The sequence below is a fragment of the Corvus brachyrhynchos genome, unplaced genomic scaffold, assembly GCF_000691975.1.
Source record: "Corvus brachyrhynchos isolate BGI_N302 unplaced genomic scaffold, ASM69197v1 scaffold26, whole genome shotgun sequence".
NCBI lineage: Eukaryota > Metazoa > Chordata > Aves > Passeriformes > Corvidae > Corvus > Corvus brachyrhynchos.
The window spans coordinates 3,830,928-3,853,977 of NW_008239324.1; positions in this window are offsets into that span (position 1 = coordinate 3,830,928).

Here is a 23,050-nt window from a genome sequence, read left to right on the forward strand (position 1 = left end):
ATAACAGCTCTCCCAAAAGGAAAGGGCCCTGGCTAAAGCCTCAGGCTGTCAAAACTCCCACAGCTCAGGAATGCTAAACCAGCAAAAGCCAGCTTTACTCTTCAGAAACTGTTCAAGGGTTCCTCCTTTGTACCATGTAGGAGGAATGGCAGACCTGATTTGTTTTAGCTGAAAACAAGCCAGCACAGACAAGATTTAAAAGTTTTGCTTCCCAGCCCTGATGGCGTGACTGACTGAGGGAAATGAGCCAAGGTGATATATCACCAGTGCTGCCAGACCTGCCAACACAGGCCTGAAAAGAGGAGGGTCATCAATGTTTGGGCACTGAACCTTCTGCTTACATGGTTGTGTGCATAGGTAGAAAAGGGCTGGTGCCTTTCAGGCTGTTTGGATGAGGAGGAACAAGCACTGCAAAAAGCAGCAGGTAACTGCTTTAACAAATAGCCAGCTGCCAGAACTGGTGTATCTGCCACACCACCCCTGCAGCTAAAAGCCATGAGGGTTGTCTTAAAAGCTCATGAGATTGACACCAAATACATAACATAAATAATGAATGAAAGTCAACTGCTATGAGATCTAAACTCCTCCAACCCTGGGTGTTTAAAGTGTCCAGGTGAAAATTCTGCTATTAACTCTGTGAAGTTAAGCAGGAGGATTTTGATCAGCTCAGAGAGAACAGGATGAGATAGGAACACTGTAGCCAGTGCCACGTCTGACTGGCTGGGCCTCCTCCTCAGCACTGTAGCTGCACCTCACAGGACAACATCAGTCCTAGCAAGAACACTTCCCATGTAGCTGCCTCAGATCTCCCTAACTGATTACCCAGTAAGAAACTATTTGAGTTGTCAACAAGAAGTGAAGCCATCCCCTGCTGCTATATGGCCTCCAGGACTAACAATGTGCAGGGACCACTTTGAGGAACCCTCCCACTCTGCCTTGTTAACACTGAGCTGGCAACTCACTCAAGGATAAGGAAGTTGTAAAGTTGGGGTAAAACCTCTCTGCATTTCTTTCCCACTTCTGGAGACAGACCAGAGACTCAGAAGCAGCTGGGCTGGGACAACATCATCTTAGTGACAGGCACAATTAACACTGAGGTCAGTGGCAAAGCAGAAAGAGCTCAGAGCTGTTTCTCAGGCTGTAGTGAGGGCAGAGCACCCAGGCACTGCACATCCTGTGAGTCAGGAGCAGAAAGGGGGCTGCTGTGTCTGGATATGGGAATTAGCAATGGCCTGTGTTCCCAATGCTGACCACACTGGACAGAAGCATTCCTTCCTGCAGTACACAGACACGTGAGAGGATGTAACAGATGTGAAAGGGAAGAGAGAACCTGAGTCTGCATAGAGCAGGAAAGAAATTTTGACTTTGGCCCATGGCAAATTGCTGTGTAATACACTGTTTACTCTGGTCCCCTTTGTTATTGTTCACTAAAATTCTTCTATGAGACTCATCACCTTTTTTGAAACCTGTGGAAATCTGCTCAGCACGGTAAACAGGAACAAGACAAAAAGAACGAAAACTCACGAATTATTTCTCTATGTAAGTGGTCAGATTCCTCTTAGGGTGATTAATCTGAGATGTGCACCACCACAGCCCTCAGAAGAGAAACCTCACAAATCTCCTTTCTCACAAAACAAAGGCTGCTCACTGGAGTGTTCAGGTACTCAGTTACATTCAACACAAGCTAATTCACTTATCTTCAACAAGTGGGCTATTGATTTTTTTGCCTGATTTCTAAGCTGCCCAGGGCTTTCTGAACTACAACAATAGCATCCTGCATTAAAAAAAAAGAAAAAAAAGGAGGAAACTCAGTGGAAAATATCCCTTTGCTCATCAGTAATTAGGGTGACTTCTTGTTTGCTTAGTTCTGTCAGTATTTTCAGCATAGCCACTGTTTAGGAAACTTTCACAATACTGTTTCACTTGTCTTTGCTATATAACCTGATACCATAAACTGCATTCTACTTATTTCTGGGCTGAAAATATCGCAGATCATTTTTGTCCATGAAGGGGAATCTCCCAGTTGCTACAAGTAATTTGCTAATTGTGCTGCCAGAGTCACAGAGCTGGAGTCTTGTGACTTTTGTGATTACCACACACAATCAAGAATGAAATGGCACATCTCATGCTTTTGGGGTAAAAATACTAAAATATAAAATAGGTTCAAACTCACAAGTCATATCTGCTGTTATGGTAGAAGCATATCAGCTGTACTGCATTTGATAATTCCGCCTCCTAGATGCTGATTTTAGTGTGGTGTTGATTTTGTGTCATTGCTTTTGCCCTGTTGGTACATAGAGAGGCTGAAATGCATATTCCCAATTTCAGGATCCTGATACAAATGATCCACAGAAAAACTCAGTTTTGGTATGTGTTAAATCATCTTTGTTCATCTGCAAGATGAAATATGCTTGTGTGCTTCTGCATCTGAGCTTTAAGATACATTTAGCCTATGTTTTAGTAAGCTGTTGTCAGTGCAGGTCATGTACTGTTATTATAAAGCCCACAATAGAAAAAACTTAATTTACAGAATAAAGCCTTAATAAAGATGACTGGATATTGCATTGCTGAAAACAGATTTATAGATAAAACTGGACTAGTAAGCCAAGGTATTGTATCTAAAGTAATTTTCCTTTAAGTACAAATAATCTTAAGAGTAGATTGTAATTTTGAGGGATGGGTTCCTACAAAGGCAAAAGAGAGTCATAATTTTCCATACCAAAGAGGACATCAGAACCATAGCCCTTGGTCCTTAAGCACAGTGGACTAACAGACAATTAAACAGAAGTGTCAGGAATCTTCCAAGCCAGGTTTTTCTTCATGCTCTCTCCTGGAGGGAATACCTTATTTTCTCCAACTTTCTCCCTTTTGTCTGCTAGCTAAAATACAACACTGCTGGAAAACCATATACAAATGAAGCCCCCAGTCTCCAAGTTTGGAATCTCATGTTCTTTTTGCTTCACCTCATGCTTCTGGAGGGCAACAAAGATGATGAAGGGGCTTGAGGGGAAGCTGTATGAGTTGCAGCTGAGGGCACTTGGTCTGTTCAGCCTGGAGAGGAGGAGACTGAGGGGAGACCTTATTGCAAAGACACATCCTTGTGAGGGGAAGAGGAGAGGCAGACACTGATCTCTACTCTGTGGTGACAATGACAGGACCCAAGGGAATGTGCTGAAGTGTCAGGGGAGGATTAGGTTGGACATTAGGAAAAGGTTCTTCCCCCAGAGGGTGGTTGGGCACTGGCACAGGCTCCCCAGGGCAGTGGTCACAGCACCAGCCTGACAGAGCTCCAGGAACATTTGGACAAGGGCCCGAGGCACAGGGTGGAATTTTTGGGGTGTCCTATGCAGGGCCAGGAGTTGGACTTGATGACCTTTGTGGGTCCCTTCCAAATCAGCATATTCTGTGATTCCAAACTGCAACTGTAAAAAAAAAAAAAAAAAACAAAAAAAAAAACACACCAAACATTTCCCCTCATCTCATGTCTTAGTAGAGAGGGATAGTGATCTGCCTCCAGCAGTTTCCATTGCCTCTCAAAAGGCACATTTTCTAAATAAGAAACACAAAATTAAAGTGTATATTCCCACAGTTCCATGGGAAAAGATGACACTCACACACCAGTAATGCTACAGCCAAGGCAGGCTGTAGCTGAAGCAATTCATGATCCCCCCCATGCTCTGTCAATACCTGCAGGTGGGAGGAGGAATCTGTCAAGTGCAATACAATTCCAGTAAAGATATCTCCTCTGTTCTCTTTGTCAAATTGACACACACAGATATTTCAATCTATACTTCGTGGTTAAAATTGATCCTAGTGAGAGGATATGTAGCTTGATCAAACTTCTGTAGGACTGAATCAAACAGGATTGATGACACAAAATACCTGCTTTAAAAAGAAGGAAGTTTTTCTTGTGATAATGGGGAGCTGGAGTCTTGGTGAGGGACAGACAGGACAAAAAAAAAAAGCTCTTACAGGACCAGTTAACTCTAATACCACTAAATTCAGAGAACATATAAACAAAAATAAAACATCTCTATATATAATTCTGTCACTTTCAAAACGGTGGCCTTTTATACTGTATTAAAAATCCACGTATTTTCAATTCCTGTCCTACAATGCCAGCTGTTACTTCACAGCTCTGTGCCTGTGAAAGGATGGGAAAGTGTGTGTGTGCAGGTCCTTTAAAACATACCAATCTTTGCTGCTTTAGGATAAAGTCCTAAAATAAATAGAATTGGAAGCACAATAGAGTTTTTGGAGTGGCGATCCAAGATAATTGTGATTAACAGCATTTAGCAGAGATTAAAAAAGGTAAAATCCAGTATCATATAAATACATCTACAAAAGCATTGTATTTAGACTAAATTTAACAGAGAAAAATATTATCCCTGTGTAGTCAGTACATTAATGCTAACTGGATCATAATTTCCACGTTATAGAGGATCTGACCAGACAATGAGCATGTAATTAGTTCGGCAAACAGTATTATTTCAGAGCCAAGATTCACATGTACCTGTTAAGCAAAGAATTAACTCCCAAAAAAACAGTTTGGGGTATGAGATCATTCCTTTACATTACTGTACATTTGAGCTTTAAAAGATAAATTTAACAACATATTCTGTAACTAAGGTGGATTCTGAAAACAATTTGAATAATTGCCATAAGGGAAAACCAGGGTTGCCAATCCAGTTTCAATATCCTTTCTGTCACAAATTTGCTTGCTTCAGCTTCTTCTTCCACTGAACTGTACTTGGCTGTTGTTTGACGGTCATTTTGTATTTTCATGCCAAAGAAAACAATTAATTTAAATCATAAAAAAAAAAAAAAAGCTGGTATAAAAAAGTCATTTCACATTGGTTCTAGACCTAGCCTAATATGTGCTGGTTTTGGCCAAAATCCTGAAAGCAGCATATCATTGCAGCACGGCAGCAGGGTACAGGAGTCTAAGGATTATCCAGAGAAATATTAAGAAAAAGAGGAGAGGATAAAATAAAACTTCTGTAACAACCAATAGGACCAAGTAGAAAACAAAGAAGCAAAAATACATATGATAATTCAGGTATTGTTGAATAATAAATTTTGTAATAACGATAAAATTAACACCTTGATCTACAGGTATCCCCTCCTTTAAAAGTAAGGATAGGATGCTCAACTGCTGCTGAAAATATAACATGATGAGAGCACTGGGACTAGGTCACTGTCTCCAAACACTCAGGACTTAAGGCCAAACAGGGACCAGCTCTCACTTCCCTCGAGAAAAAATACACTTTTCCCTCTATATTCTTCCTGTAGTTTCACAATTACTTTAGTCAGAAAACAGGTGAGTACATTAAATATTTGGTATCAATATAAATGTTATTAAGCAATTTATTATTTGTCCTTTCATAAGGATTTCTAGATTAAAAACCCTTCAAGACTCAGTCCTAGAACTTTCAGTTCATTAATCATCAGCAGGAGCTCTAATGATAGATAGAAAAGTGTGAATTATAGGCATATGACTAACCAGTATGGATTTTGGCAAAATAAAAACCCATAAGATGCTCTTCAATCCATTATTGCCCACAAATGCAGGAAAAAACAGTACAATGTCAACATTTGCCAACCATATACCACAGAAACTTCCTGTAATATAGAAAGAAAAATGAGAGCAGTTGGAGATTCTAATCCCCATAAACCCATTGAAAAATGCAGTTTTATTAACAGCCTCTATAGTGTGCCCAAAAAGATTGTAAAATGGATAGGAAACAATGACCCTTGAAGGGCTAAAAATGTTGCATGGAGATAGCTCAGGTAATCATTGAAGACCAAACAGCAAAACTCAATGAGGAACCTCAACACACACAGTGCATCATCCAAAGCAGCCTGTCAGAGCAACCTCGGCCAAGAATATTTACTCCAGTTCCATCTGCATGAATCAGGTCTCAACATCAGGCAGGTAATGTGTGCACAATTTAGCTGAATAAATGACATTTCAATTTTTGGAAATCTGGAACAGGGAGTCCCTGTTCTCACTCTGCCATTCCCCCCCAGGGCAGGTGTGAGCCCAGGCTAAGAAAGTGCTGTTAGGAAACTGTGGCACTTCAAACCACACATCTCATTTTCACAAAGTGACTGAGGCAGTTGAAAGTGTACATACCACTGAAATTTGATAAGATTTGGAAACTTAATTTTTAAATTAAGAATTAGGCTCTTAACAGACTTAAGTTCTAGGCATCACTGAGTGTATTTTCAAAGGATTTTAGAAACCTGAAAGGGAAGCCATGGGCCTGCTTGTATTTTCAAAAGCACATGTGTAGTGCAGTGACCTTCCCAGGCTACTTGAATTTTGTTTTGAAAATCGTGAGATGCTTCTCTGTAGCACCAAGTGCCTAAACCATTTATTTGATAACATAATACCTAATAATTTAGGTATATCTACTCTGTCTATTTTCAAAAGAACACCGAAAGCACCATAAGGAAGGCAAAGACTAGCAGATAACTATTTTTTGAGGCTTTTATTGTAGTTGAAGGAACTATAAAATAGACCCTCATAACCCTTTCACCTATGCTAACATGTTATTTGTGCAAGTTTTAGAAAGGGGTTATCAAGTTAATAGCAAGTTTTAAAAAACAGCACCAACTTTCCTGGTAGAACATAAAACTAAAATTCTAAATTTTCCAGTGTCTGAAAGAGAGCCTCCTAACTGTCTCCCTCTGTCTGAACCTGTGTTTGGCTGATGCTGCAAATTTATCTAGCAAAGTGCAACATGGGAGGTTTTTTCTAGCAAAACAACTGAATGACACAGCAAAGCACAGCAGGACAATTTAACCCAGCAGGGTACTCAAGAGCTGAGATCTGCATAGTCTAAAACTCATGGTATTAATCTCACCTGTCTCTACTTTTCCAAAGAGAAAGTAATTTAAACCATCAGCTAATAAAACCATTATTCTATGCCTACCTCAATCTTTTGTTCAAAGAACTGGTGCTGGCCACTACTTCATTTTGCAACTTTCATCACAATTATTTTGTTCTGTTCTTATCAATGTATTAATACATCCCTGCACTTTATATTGAACCATTATGCACTTTTGCATTATGAGGCCTGTGTAATTAACTGAGGATTTCCATTTATTGCTCCACTTTTCCCATGTTACACAGATATCAAGGAAGGGCCTTTACTACAACTTTTGGACTGGCTGATTCCTGGTGGCAAGTGCAGGGAAATGGTAGAACACGAGGATGGATTTGGTTTCTGATTCAGGCAGGGCATTCATACAGGCAGGATCCAAAGTAACTCATTCTACCTACAGGAAATGTTTTCCAGACACCTTGTTCCATGTGGATGCCTCACTGCTAAAGAGCCTGTGTCCAGCACTGACCATCACATCTGCAATCTACAGAGAGACATTTCCACAGCCTCTGGATTGCTGGCAGCTTTCTAGCACATTTCTGACAATCACAAGCCAGAACTAACACCACTGTCCTGCTTATGGTTCTCCTTGACTTCATAGGGAATACAGAAGGATGCAGGTTGGTACTCAATGTTTGGCACGATTTATGTCCAGCTGTAGGTCTCATTTTCCTTTTAGGATCACTGTAATAGTGCTGAAAAAGAACACAGAGCTCTTGTCTGATGATATCACTCCCATCTAAGTAAATACCAGTGTAGCAAATACTCTGCAAATCTGAGACAGATTTCTATATTTCCTGTGATTTCTCTCCACTACATAATGTTTGGTTAAGAAAATCTTTTACAAGAGAACACGTATTGAATATTTTCAAAAAGAACAACATAAAATCCAACATTCAGCCTTTTTTTTCCTAGATAAGCACATCACATGTTTAGTAGATATTCAGATGCATGCAAACAGATGTGTGCGTACAAACGTGTCTCACAGGATGGAAAAGCACAACAAATGTTGTCTTCCCTTCCAAAAAACACGACAGATAGTTAACCAAACAAAAGCAATGCCAGCATCTCATATTACTTATAATTTACCAAAAGTGGGAAAAATACCAGGTTTGGTAGAATGGCTGTAGGAGAGAGATGGAGAAAGGACTACTAAAAACACTCATGAACACACAAACAGACCCTCCCCCCTCCATCTCACATGTGTCTGGGGGGAAGGGGACAGGGGTGATGGGATTCATTACACCCTGCTGTCTCCTTCAGGCAGAAAGGTTCCCATTTGCATCCAGACAAGTTAAACTGTCCCTTAATTCCTCAATGACTGAACATTGCGGTGTATTAATCCTTAGTGTAATTACAGAAGGAACTACAAAGTGCTGTACGCTATCAACAATCATTACTATAGAAAAATGCCAAAAAAATTGAAAGGCTGCCTTCCCATTTACTCCTTAACTACGCATTTTGCAAGAAATTCATCCACTCTAGGACTGTCTAACAGTGCTCTGTGCAGCTTCCTAAGCCAAGGGTTGCACTGTTTAGTCTAGGACAGAACTATGGAAGCACTGCAGAGTTTGACTTACACAGTTACACCAGCCTTTACATTAAAACAGTGACTGTGATCAAACCAACACTGCCTGGATAGCCTCATTTCTCTCAAAAATAAAAATCATTATTAAGGTTAAGCTCTACATGTACCAACAGGAGACATTTTCCCAGTGAGGTGAAGGCTGTTTATAGTTCTCTCAAGTCTGATGGATTGCTAGCAGGTCTTCCTCAAGATGATGAGCTCATGAATCAACTTTGAGCCTATATTCCACAAAAATCAAGATGATGAGTCTTACCCAGAAATAAAAGACTAATTAAGGTCACAAGCGGGCATTTGGGGGCAGACTAGGTGCCATTATGAATACATATTTGTGTATTTCTCTAAATTATTTTGCTTAATTTGGTTCCTTCAGTTAAAGCTAAAGCAGCAGGACAGAATTTAAATTTTGTTTATATCTTCCAATTTACACCACCTTTACTTGCCCCCGTTGGTCAGACCTCACCAGGGTCTGCTGTGTGGGAACAGATAAAAGAGAGGACTGTCTATTGGTGAGTTTAGGTTAACACCACTAAATCGAGTCAACTTTGGTGTGGATTGTTTTTTAACCCACAATTCAGGAGGTGTCTACGTGGTTTCTAATATGTATGAGCCTCTATGCACTACACAGCACTTACAGTGCATTTTAAAAAGCTACTCCTTTTATAAGTTAAAACCTACAATACATTTTTAACCAGTTCCTGAGTATTCTGAAAGGAAATGTTTCTAGTTTCCAAGCCAGAACTGGTCATTTTTTTCTACAGAATATGATGTTTGAAAATCAGTTCTTCCTATTATAGATTTCTCCCTCAGCTTGTAGAAAATCCATGATTCCCTAAACATTGGTCTTTGAAAGCACATTGACTAAAATCTTCATGCCTAATTCATGAAGTGTAGTCTGGAGATTAGTGGAGCTGGACATAGACCAGGAATACTTTATCATATTCTAATAAGCAGAGGCTGAAAATTGCATTTCTAAAGCTACAGTATTAAAGGGCACACTGCAAAACATGACCCAAACATAACTCAGTAGTTCTACACTGTCTGTAAAGGCTTTGATATGATAAAGTATGCTGACGAGGGGAATAAACACAACTAGAAATTTCTGTATTTAAGGAGAGGGGGAAAACCAGCAAACACTACATGTATACATCAAAGCATATATTGTATATTATAAACTCATATAATGTGATCCCAATGGAACAACCCTTGTACTGCTATCGATTATTTGAACACACCACAGAACATCATTGCAATAACATAAAATTAAGCTTATGTAGCAAATGTGACAGTAAAAAAAGCTAATAAAAAATAGTCTGCAAGGCCAACGTAATCATTACCATAAAACTCTTAATGACATCTCTCCATACAATACACCAGAAAAATGTGAAGATTAAAATTGCCAGAGGAGAAACATGAATATTTTTTTACTAATGGTGCTTGTGTTATTTAAAAGGTAAACTGCTCCCCACTCCTTTTTTTGTTTGGTTGGGGTTTTTTGTCACAGTATAACTAGATTAAAGAAGGAATGATATAGGCCAAGATTTCTAATTCCTGTACAACAGGATTTGTGGGTAGCGAATGAACTTAGAAAATATCTTTTCATACAATTGATTTTTCATCGTATGTAGAAGGGTGAAGATAGACATGTCTCCCATCATGTTATACTGTCAGGATCTGTTTTGGGAAGAAGGCAGACACTGAATACCCCTGGGTCAGGGAAGTACCCCAAATTGCACTAGAAGAAGAAGGGAAGAAGAAGGGAAGAAGAAGGGAAGAAGAAGGGAAGAAGAAGGGAAGAAGAAGGGAAGAAGAAGGGAAGAAGAAGGGAAGAAGAAGGGAAGAAGAAGGGAAGAAGAAGGGAAGAAGAAGGGAAGAAGAAGGGAAGAAGAAGGGAAGAAGAAGGGAAGAAGAAGGGAAGAAGAAGGGAAGAAGAAGGGAAGAAGAAGGGAAGAAGAAGGGAAGAAGAAGGGAAGAAGAAGGGAAGAAGAAGGGAAGAAGAAGGGAAGAAGAAGGGAAGAAGAAGGGAAGAAGAAGGGAAGAAGAAGGGAAGAAGAAGGGAAGAAGAAGGGAAGAAGAAGGGAAGAAGAAGGGAAGAAGAAGGGAAGAAGAAGGGAAGAAGAAGGGAAGAAGAAGGGAAGAAGAAGGGAAGAAGAAGGGAAGAAGAAGGGAAGAAGAAGGGAAGAAGAAGGGAAGAAGAAGGGAAGAAGAAGGGAAGAAGAAGGGAAGAAGAAGGGAAGAAGAAGGGAAGAAGAAGGGAAGAAGAAGGGAAGAAGAAGGGAAGAAGAAGGGAAGAAGAAGGGAAGAAGAAGGGAAGAAGAAGGGAAGAAGAAGGGAAGAAGAAGGGAAGAAGAAGGGAAGAAGAAGGGAAGAAGAAGGGAAGAAGAAGGGAAGAAGAAGGGAAGAAGAAGGGAAGAAGAAGGGAAGAAGAAGGGAAGAAGAAGGGAAGAAGAAGGGAAGAAGAAGGGAAGAAGAAGGGAAGAAGGGAAGAATAAGGGACGAAGTAGGGAAGAAGAAGGGAAGAAGAAGGGAAGAAGAAGGGAAGAAGAAGGGAAGAAGAAGGGAAGAAGAAGGGAAGAAGAAGGGAAGAAGAAGGGAAGAAGAAGGGAAGAAGAAGGGAAGAAGGGACGAAAAAAATCATAAAGAACTGCACTATTTGATGTGTCTTTTCCAGCCCTGCAAGTGCTGAGGCAGAACATTTCCTCCATCTTCTCCAGGAGAGGAGCCCCAGCAAGAGGCAGGGGATACCCACACTGACTCCCACTCATCCACATCTCCCTACATTACACCTTGTCTGAAAACTGGTAATGTTCCTGTTCCCATGCCTCTTCCCTGTTTCTTCACAGATTAAAATCTCTACACAAGTCCAGCTGCATTTACAGGCTAAGCACAGTCCCTAGATTTTTTTACCTTGGTCTGGTGGTGGGAGATTTATAAATTGAGTCATGAGTGGCTGCTCATTACACAGGTAATTGGATAGGGCAAAGTATGAAAAATAGCTCACATTTTACCTATAAACCAAAAATAAGGAGCATAAACTGAGAAAACACTTAAATTATCAGTACTTATGTCTGTAGCAGTCATTTATGGTTATGGTACACAGAAAATTTGAACAGGCAAGGATGTTGTATCAAAAAAAAAAAAAAAAAAAGCCACAAAAAAAACAAAGGATGATTTGGTCAGAGCTGCAAGACTTGGAATGAGTGAAAACCATCAGTCAAAGTGACCAACAAACCCTGGCAGTGTAAACAAGGTAGAAATGATAGTCAATAAAATCACAATTAGGTACACTGAGTGTCAGCGTTCCTGTGTGCTCACAATCAAGGGAATCAATAACTAACACTGAAAATTCTCCACTATTTGCTTTCAGTTTATATTTTCAATTTATTTTTTTTTATTTGGCTTCCCCAGTTGATTTCACGAAGAATATGTTTAATAAAAAGCAGTTCCAATACTGGCAAAGGTGCCATAGGAATCAAGTGCAAGAGAATTAGGGGGGCCCACCAGCCACTATTGAAATTTAAGTGGGGAGAATAAAAACAACAGGTTTGCAAATAAGTGAAGAGATAGGACACGATTCTTCACGCCCACACAGTTTACAGAAAGGAAGTGTATAAGCCAGCAACTTTTACTGCTCCAAATCTCCTTGCCATTGAAGAGTCCTTAGTGCTAGAAACTTAGAATAAATGTACCTGCTAAAAAGTTAAAAGTGGCAAATCTCATGACAAAAAAAAAAAAAAAAAAACAAACCAGAAATTCACAGTAAAGGCAACAACTGTTGCTACCTCCCAGGAAACCATTTCTCATTTGGCTTACTGCAGGCAGCATACCACGTTTTTTGGAGTCCTTTCCAAAGATGGATATAGCCAAAGGAATTCAAGCATGTCCACAGTTTGCCAGGAATGTGCACAACAGCATTGGGTAATTTATTGAAAAACCACCCTTTTAATAATTCTTCAATATTACCTCTGGGAATTTTCAAATACACCTACACACGAATCACAGCAATGATTTAGTCAGGGTAACAGTTTGCCAACAAACACAAGCTTTCTTACTCTGTCTTCTAAATTTACTGGTTTCATTCCTACAATGATACAGAGCAGAAACTTCTTTAGGTCTCCTCATTGTGAACATCCATCATTCGGAGCCATATCAAAGAACTCCTCTCCGAGTGTATAAAGGCTGAAAATGGATGGATCCTTAATTACCAAAGAAGTGAAAAATTGAAGCTGCTTTAATACTTCTTCAGGTATATTTTTATTAGCAGTGCGTGTGCACCACCCACCTGTAAAAATTGATTCAAATCTTTTGGAAACAGCAATTTCTAGACAGGAATTGTATCATCTATAAGATAATGCATGTAAATGCAGATATAAGACAGCAACTTAATGATTTGAGTGGCTCCTGACAGCAGTGAGTTCCCAAGTTTTAGAACATTTTACACTTATATAAGAAAGGCTTTGGCAGAAGTTTTGTAGCACAGCATAGACCAAGAAGCGCCATGCCTTTTGCACAGGTATAAAATCCTTAATCCTGCACTGGATAAACACAAGATATCACCTGTGATAAATGCCCTTCTCCATCTGTGACATTTTCCTTATACTGTTTTCCATGCATAAGGGTACAAATCACACAATACAGGAAAAGAAAAAACAGCATTTTGCCTGATCAGTGTCTGTTTACAGTAATCAGAGAGAAAAAGTGAATTACTCTAATAATGACATTTTATAGCTTGTTTCCAATCAATGAGACAGTTATTTTGAAATATTCACATAAGTTTAGAATCAATTATGAATGGAAAGGAAAATGAAAAAGGTGAATATTACTGGCTTGAGATGTGTTCATTTGAGAGTTGTATTTTTTCCATCTTGCCAGACTTCTGTAAGTGATGCAGTCTGGTGAGCTCTGCAATAAATGCTTCTACAGAATTATTCCATTCTCAGGAATCAATCTGGTAACTTGAGCATATTTATTTCTAAAACACATCTACTGTGTTTTCTGTGAATACTAGATGTTAAGGATATTATTTTTAATATAGTATATACTACTACACTACCGTGAAATACAGATCTTGCTATAAGTAAGTTTTCTTCTTTTAAGGTATGAAAAATGTATCTTTTAAAAATTTAGCATACACAAATAAAAAACAGGAATGTATTGAAAGAGATAAACAACAAAAACCTTACTTTCTCACATTTTTGTGGGTAAATTTGTCTCACAAACCAATGTCTCCATTGACACAGACCCAACAGCACTCCAGAGGCTCCACCATTAAACACAATTCACATGTTGAGGAATAGAGTTATCATTCCTCTGAAAACAAGCTGGTTCCTGGTCTAGCATTTTCACAGTAACCCTAACAGTGCACATAGATTTAGGTCAGTGTGATATCAAAATCCTCTCCCTATCTAACAATTCTTACATTTCCTATTTAAATTAGGAGTTAAAACAAATCCAAATGGGCTCTGTTCATCACAAACTAATAGCAAAATCTTGATTCAAATTTATAATTATTTTGCATCTCCCCAGAATGATGAAGTATTTTATAGATAGAAAAATTAAGTAATGCCCTACCAAGTTCTGCTTTAACAAAATGCCCCCTGGAGTCTTAAGGATCACAATCAACAAAGGAAAAAACCACAAATTGAAGGACCAAATGATAATGCCTTTATTTTTCAATATGCTCAGTAATAAACCCAAAAATAAATTACAAATAAGAAGCAAAATGCCTGTATCTCTTCTGAATTCTATTTGAGGATGTGCCTGAGTCCTTTCCCTTATCAAAATACTCCCCCACATTACTTGCAATGAGAATTACCCTGAACTACATGGCTGTAGGAGCTGCTGCTCAATAAAAATATCAAATATCAAAATACCCATAATGCAGCTCTAAGATATGGCAAAAATCAGAATCATAAAACTTCGTCTGTTCACAGACATTTGAACACATTGTTTATGCTCAGGCTTCTTCCTCTGCACAGTCCTTTGCAACCCCAGAGATAGATTGTGATAGAAAATTTCTGGCAGTTTAGTCTCCTGATACATGTCTTTTCACTAAATTCTCTCCATATGCCTCTTAAAGGAACATATGAGCTATAAATCTAGCCTGAGTGGAAACATTTCTGTATTTTACTATGAAAATTTATATCACATTAACAACACAAACATGCAATATTTATTCCTTTCCAGATTCCTGTCTGTATTTCTCATAATCTTTCAGCTGCTTTGGCATTAACTACTAAAATGCTACAGCAAGGACCATGCCATGGAGCAACTTGGGTGAAGCAGAACTTATTCTAGAATGTGCAAAGGCATCCCTGACAGAATTTCCAGGGTGAACTGAGACCTCAAAGGACTTCCAACAATGTCAAAAGAGCACTTGTGTGCAGAAGACACACAGCACCTCCCTGTTTGGCAATGAGACACTAACCAGCTTTAGTTCTGATAAGATGCTTTACCTGAGGTATTCAATTACATCCCTACCAGACTGTGCTGAAGGAATACTTAAAGTCTGCTTTGCCCTTGACTCTTGATTCTGCATGTCAAAAACACTTAACTCAAACCCTTTTGGATTACCAATACTGCATTAAGTTCATTGACTCCTGTACCAGATTATCCAGGACCAGATGAACTGATATCACACACACAGATATTGATGCTGTTTTATTATTAGACAGAACCAGCACAGCTTTATAAACATTTTAATTTGGGGGGAGGAGGTGGGGTGGGCTGAGAGAGAATAAACAGCTCTCTCACACAACCTGCAGTCAAATATTTTATGGAACCCTCCCTTGAAATTACTGTGAAAATTCAGAAATTTAGTCAAATAGATAGACCCTCAAGAAAATGCTCTTATTTGAGAATTTCTGGTGCACGAAGCCACAGAACTGTCCACACTAATCTACAGCTCCCCTTGCTGGGTCAGCTGCTGAATTGCATTCAAGCAGTGGCAAACAAATAATAGATGTGAAATATTTAGACTTTAAAAATGGACATTGCACCCGTGTGCTGCTGTGCACAAGCAGCCTCTGTGCTGGACACATTGCTCAGAGATGGAGCTTCCACAGGGCAAGACAAATTTCAGACCACATTGCAGTGCTTAAACTCAAGAGACAACTTAGTCAAAAACCAGGAACATGCACCCATTATCTCTCTGCCTTCTAGGCTTCTGCCCAACTTCCTTGATTATCACAGGGAATCCTCACTTTTCTTCCTTATTCCTCCTTCTCTGAAAATCATCAACAGACTGTTGTTCAAAATGGTGATGAATGAGTCTCTGGTAACAGCTTTGCTCAAAAGCACAACCAGTCCTTGCTGGCTTACTAGAAATGCCCCATTTTGTTCAGGCCACCTGCAAAAAAACATTTTGGGATCTTTCACAGAACTAGGTATTGCTATCTTTTGCCAACTCTATGGGCTTTTTTACTTTAATAAAATTTAAGTATCTCAGTAAATCTGATTTTTTTTGCCAAGTACATTACATCTGCCATCCATTCTTCACGCACACCCATACACACGCTTTGCATATTTTCCTTTCTTGAAATGTCTTGATAGTTTTCATAGGAAAGAGTAAAGTACACTCTATATCTCAGTCAACTGCTCTCTAATGCTACACTCACTGCTTAGACAAATGATTCAACCCCATTTCTCATTCCAAACTTACAGTACTTGGAGAGCAGCATCCAACCAAGTTTGGATGGAATTCCATCTACAGAAGTACTTTTTCTTCCCTTGACCTCTTTGGTTGCAATTTGCATTTTCAGCTAATTGTCTTTCATTCTTTTGTCTGGAAAAGTTTATCTTCATAAGTTATTTTTTCATAACTGTGATGATAAAACAGATTATACCATGGTTGGAGTGGAAGTGGTGCTGCAGTTTTGACACAAACATGAGAATATCCCTCATATTGGTTTGGGTATGGACACCGACACAGGCATACAATGCACCTTGCTGCAAAAGTTTTGTAGAAAAAGAAAATCCTATCCAGGGAAAATAAGGCAAACGTGCCTTCTAATGAAAAATTTTTTCTGAACTTAGTGAAAATTTGGAAGCACAATACAATTTTATGGTTAAAACCAGTGAATAAGAAGTCTAACTATTATTATTTGCCTGGATAAAAGGTATTCCTATATTTTTTCCACCTCAGTAATTTTGCATTCCTGTCAGTAAAATAATTGTTACAACTGATTTAAAAAAAATATATAAAAGTAAAAATATAGCAAACATATGCAAGTCACAAAATATACAAATAAAAACCAAGGATCTGGTTTTTTCATGCCTCTGACATGCTTTTGACTATGTATTGACCATTTGTGAACCTTTTTCTCAGACTAAACCAATCAATAAATTGCTCATCCAGAATTTTTTACTCTCACAAAATTGATAATTCACAATAAAATGAGAAGAAAATTATACTGCTATAAACTCACAGTGTGGATATCAACAAACTAGGGAGACCAAATCACGCTGGAACAATTAATACTAACATAAGAATTATTACTGCCTCTAGCAAATTAAATACTTTTTAAATGTTTTGATAGTCAAAGGTAAATTTGACATATTTGTCAATTTTCAAAGGAGTCCGGAGTGATGAGATTTAGGGGTCAGTCACTTTAAGGTCATTTTGAGACCACAGATTTTACTTTCAAATTAAGAACAAGGAGAGTAATAAGGAAAACCTCCCAAACACACACACACACAAAAAAAAAAAAAAAAGAAGAAAGTGACTAGTTGGCATAGGGATTTGTGCAGCTTGTGTGTCACCCACTGAAAAAAATCCCACTTACCAACCATAATTTTTCTGACAAATAACCTTGATAGGTAAAGGTAAAGCACATAGACAATTTACTGCTATTACAAAGTTCTTCAAACTGAGTGCCAACACTCATCCTCTTCAAAATAAACCAGGGAGTGCTAGGTCTCATGTTACAAAGTATCAACAATTACAGAACACTTTCCAAAATGCTAACAATAAATCGAAACCAAAAATCAATTCTATTAATTTGTGAGATGGATGCTAAAAAAAAATCAAAAAAACACAAAAGTGTTAAAACATAAACATAATGGAAATCATAAATGCGTTTTAAAACTCAATTTAAAAAACTGAAGTTTTTCTAATCTAAATTTAAGACTCTTGTTGCTTATTTATTTTTATGAAAAAGGATACAGCCTGTTAAAAGGCCTTTTCCCAGCCACAGAAACTGTTGGCATAATGCCGAAGGAATACAATAGCCACATGTTCACAATCTTTAATTATCCAATTAATGTAGTGTCGTTTTAGCAATTAGCTCAGATGACCATATGTAACTTTTTACAAATAGCTCTTTCTTTCTATGCCCAGAATGCCAAATGTACCACGATGTGTTTTTATAGAACACATTATTGGAACAGGAGAAGGACTTCCAGAATTATCTGTGTTTAACATACTGTGACTTTTTCTGTCGGGCTCTAAAATTGATTCAGTTTCTAATGTTTCTGCAGACTTTTTCTTTAGAACCTGCAATCCAAACTCTGTATTTTGTTATCTCCTGTGATGGTAAAACAGCACAGCCACGATGAGGTCGCAGCAGAGCTGTCAAAAACCAGCTTGGTTCAGTTTTGGTGGTTTCTCCAGACAAAAATCAGAACCCAGCCCAGTGTAACACATGCGTAGGCATTGCAAAACCTTCATCCCCCCGTTTTCCCCAGAGCCCCACCAAGCAGCGCCCTGCAAGGATCCCTGTGCCAGGCCAGCAGCGTGCGTGGAAGGGGGAAGGAAGGGCAGCTCCCCAAATCTGCAGCCACACCACGACACGACCCCGTCTCAGCTCGGGGTCCGTCAGTGCCAGGGGCTGCCAGGTCAGCCCTGGAGGGCAAGGAGGCACAGCCAGGGCATCGCGTCCCCTCATCGACCCGCGGCGCCAGGAGCCGGGCTGGGATCCCAGCAGCGCGGGGGAACCTGGGGAGACACCGCGGCTCCTTCCTGCAGAGCCTCTCCGCTTATCGAGCACCGCCGAGCCCGGCACGGCTCAGGCTTTGTGTTATCTCCTGCTTTACAGCTTAAGTTACACTCTGGAAGAAATGAAGTCAGGGATGTAGATTACATTACAGCCTCCCTTTTTGAAGGATATGGCATTGGCCATGGTTGGAGGGAAGACATTGGCTCACATGGAACCTATGTGAAAATTAGCTTTCCTAGAAAGTTTAGATTCAGCATGTAAAAGCTTTTATTCCTTATATAAGGAATATACTGATATTCCTTGTCCTTGCAGTAAGAAGTGCTATATATATGTTCACTGACGTAGGATCTGGTCCCAAATACAACTTCTAGTTGCTCTGTTACAAACAACATGAAAATACCAACAAAAACAGAGACTGGCAGAACCTATTCCTGAGTTCAGTGCAGTAGAATACAACAGAAAGCTAAAGATGAAAGCAGAATGTCTGCTTGAAATTAATACAAAATACTTTATTATCTGGACACACCAAAGCATTAAACAAATTCAGAGAAACCTATTTTCTGTCACAGTATTTCTCTGCAGAAAAAAGTTGCTGTTTTCTCCATATAAACCTCAAATTATAATCATTAGTATACAGGTAATTGTTGAGGAAGGGAAAGGAAAAAGCAATTGCTGCATAAATACCTTGATTTTCTATTGTTTATACAACTGCATTTAGATGAAGGTATACATACAGAAAACACACAGGTCTTTATTTCTCCTTAATTGGCTTCATTTCTCTCTAAGGACTCTTTTAATGTATAAAACCTGTAAGCATTTTAATGTAAAATTCATGCCAATCTAAATGAGTAGGTTAGCATTACATCTTTCTGTCACTATAATTTATGAATACCAAAAACATGGAATTATAAGGCGCACTGCTGTAGATCATTTTATTCATAATAAAGACGTTCTTTTCTTCTGCCCTTTGTTTTGGCTTACCTGTACACGTTCCACAGGGCCTGTTCTACACTGGGGTTTTTTTTAGGAAAACAAATGCAACCAGCTGACCTCTGGTCTCTGACACAAACTGGAACTTCCAACACATGTTCTGTAGCACAGACTTGCTGTAATGGCCAGACATGCTCTTGAGCAAGACTCGTTAAGGATCCCTCCAATTATGCACCTACAGACGAAGCACAGGAGGAGCACAGCACCCCCAGGAGCTCTGTGGGTAATTTCCTCTGACAACAAGGGGAGTTATGCCCAATCCCAAAAAAACATAGGGCCGTCCTGAGGGATGAAAACTTCTGGGGGATAAAACGGCTTTTTAATTTGACTTCTACCCTACTCTCTCAGACAAAAAGTAATAAACCCTTTAAACACTGGATCCATTTACCACAAGATTCAAATTCTGATTAAAATCCATCCCTCTGCACTGATTAGGTTCCCTTAGGAGAATAAAAAGCAGCAGAAGTGAGTGTGTGAGAACGTGTTTAGGCCACATCAGTGAACTCCTGCATGCAGATGTACTGGGACAGTGAAAAATATCTGGACATTTCCCTTGATGGCAAAAGCTGCTACAGCCCAGTCTTTTGTGCAAAAGTTTGTTTGAAGAACGAAGGGACAAAGGAGGCACATTTATAAGATTCTTCAAGATTACCCTGATTACTTCCCCCTTTAAAACACAGAGTATATTGAAGCCTCCTTAAAAAATTCATACAGTGGAATCATTCCATGCAACTGTAAGAAGAAAACTGTCAGACAACATTCCCAATTCAATATTACATTGTGCTTCAAGAAGAGATTTCCATATATTCTAGATTAAAAAAAGTCTCATAAATAAATGATAATCCATTGCTTGCACTGAAAAATGAAAAATAATTTTCTGTTTGCATTTTACTCTGCAGAGTAAAATTTAATCTCTCTTTTAATATAGTTTTTGTATATACAGAGAAGTAAAAAGATGTAACCTTATGAAAATTGATTTTTTTTACATGGTTAAAAAATATTTCTATTGGTGTTTTTCTAGAAATCTTACTTTTATGAGCACTGAAATATATCACATATTGATGGCTTACACACATTATTTCCAACAAATTATGATAATCTGGTTTTTTAAAGAGAAGGGAAAACATCAAGGTTTTTAACATTAAGCAGCAAAGAAACAATGATGAAAAAAAGGGAAACTCCTCAGAGGTTAGTACATCTGGCCACAGTTCAACAGAAATCTGTCAGTAATTTTATAGAATTTATTGTAACTAGACATCAATATATTTTACATAAATCTAAAATAATATAAACATATACTATGTACATATGCATATTTATAAATAAATTTACATTTTAAGTATGCGATGTGTTAGTGATACACAGAATATAAATTACACGGTACAAACTACCTGTACCTAAATTCATTAGCCAGATTTGAAGTATACTGAGCTTCTTCTAGCTGACACAAGAAAACCAAATAAAATGTTGGTTCTCATAAAACAACTTTTTTAAAACCCCGACCTTTTTTTTTAATTGTTAAATAAATTTCCCCAATAATTTTTAATTTTTCAGGAGAAAAAAAAAAAACAGAATTTACAAAACATCCTGTATTTGGGTGTTTTATAGAAAACCAGCAGAAAACAAGGCTAGATTCACAATTCTGTCAGAGGCATCTGCCTCTTACTGGTGATGTGGGAGTAACCTGGTTTAATTCCCTTTCCAGCCTGGGGGGATTGGAACGCGGTAGTTGTGTGGTGGCTGAGGCTGCTCACTCCTCTCCTCCTCCAATTCTGCTTTCTGTAAGTAATTAAAGTTTCAGTGAAGCAGGTACTGAACCCCAGTGACCCACTTCCCAGGTAAAAGCCACAATCACCAGCCAAAAGGGTCATTCTCACTTAATTTATCTCTCAATTAGTAGTTACGCCATACAAAATAAAACAGAATAAAATGCAGTCCTATTGCTGAAACACTACTTTGGCACAGCCATTTAGAGACTTTTTAGGAGAGGCAGGCTTCAAGACAGAAATTGTGAACTTGAGGTAGCAGCTAGGATATCATTTGGTATTTGTTTTGTAGGGAATAACAATGTTCAGTGTGATGGAGAATGAAAGTGATTCCCTGCCCTGGTAGTAACCTGAGAGTATTTATCTGACAACCTACCTCTAAGGTATGAACATTTCTGGGGTCACTGAAATATGGTGGCTCCTTCCATCCTAGAATAATTTACAATCTTTCTTTAAAGACATTCACTTGCTGTAAAAATATATTCATTTACCATCAGTTACTTCTGCCACAGGCAAAAAAAAAAAAGAGTTGCACTGTCCTGTAGAATTGCATTAACACTCCTTAGTCAAAGTACAGGTTGAGGTAACTGCAAAAATGTCCCCAAAACTTAGAAATTCTATAATGACAATTGTCTGAGATTTGGCCCCATAAATGACTTTCAGTAAAAGACAGATAAGTTTGTGTATCTCTTAAACTGTGATTGTACAACAGCATTTCTCTAACCTAGAATCACATCAGGAAAATACTTTTTAAAATAAAATGTAATTAGCTCCTAACAGGACACTGTCAGGATGCAAATGTAGCAGCAATGTTCTTGTTGGCAACTCGAATACAGCTACAAGAACGTTTTCAAAAGTGTGAGAATTATTTCTAAAATGGCACAGAAATTCCACATTTTCAGTGGGAATCCTCACTAATGGAATTACTCCCATCACTTCAGGAAGTGCTAATTTAGCTCCTCACTGGAAGCTTAATAAAAATGCTGTATTTGGTCCCTAATTGCGACTAATCAGCGCGGCACTGCAAATGGCAGCCCTTCCTTTCCAAACACGGCAGCAGCCAGCTGAGGACACCAAAACTTCGTGGCTGCCCCCAGCTTGTGGCACTCAGAAGCCCATCACTGTTATTACTGATACTGCACCAGGACACGGGGAGTGACAGTGGATCCATCAGGAGGGAGAATCAGCAGAGATCCCAGCACATCTCTGTTATCACCAACAGCTCCTCTCCCATCCCAATCCCAGTACTCCGCAAGTCTCCCCTCAGCCCAAGTCTTTCTCTGTGCCTGTCACTGTGGGGGAAGAAGAAGGGGGACCTCCAGCCCTAGGGGTTTTGTGAACCATCATGAGGCCTCCAGCAGGCTCTAACCAAGCCTAAACTACTCCAGAAACATTTGGGAAGCGCTGCTGCAATGTCTACACACAGCTTGTTCTTTATGAAACCTGTATCAAACATATACCTTGCCAATAAACACAGTCTGTTGGAAAATTAAAGGGAAAAAAAAAAAAAAAGAAAAATCATTGTTTACATAATGGATATGCCAAAGGCAAATATTTCCACTGCTTCTAATAAACACATTATATTTCTGTTCAATCTTACGAATTTCCAAAGCTGCACAAGTCAAAAAAGCTGCAATGTCACTGGGATATTAATTCCTTAAACGAAATTAAAATATCCTTACAATTATTATTATTGAAATATACAATAGTGACATCTTCTGACTCTCAGAAGCACCATTTTGCAAAGCTTTCTGGTCCCTAATGATACTGAACCTGTACAAAGTTCCTGGTAAGTGAGACATGCTGAAAATAAGGCACAAGAATCTCATTTTAGTGGCATCTACTAGATGACAGTGTCATCGTATGGTCCAGCTGGGTTGGGTA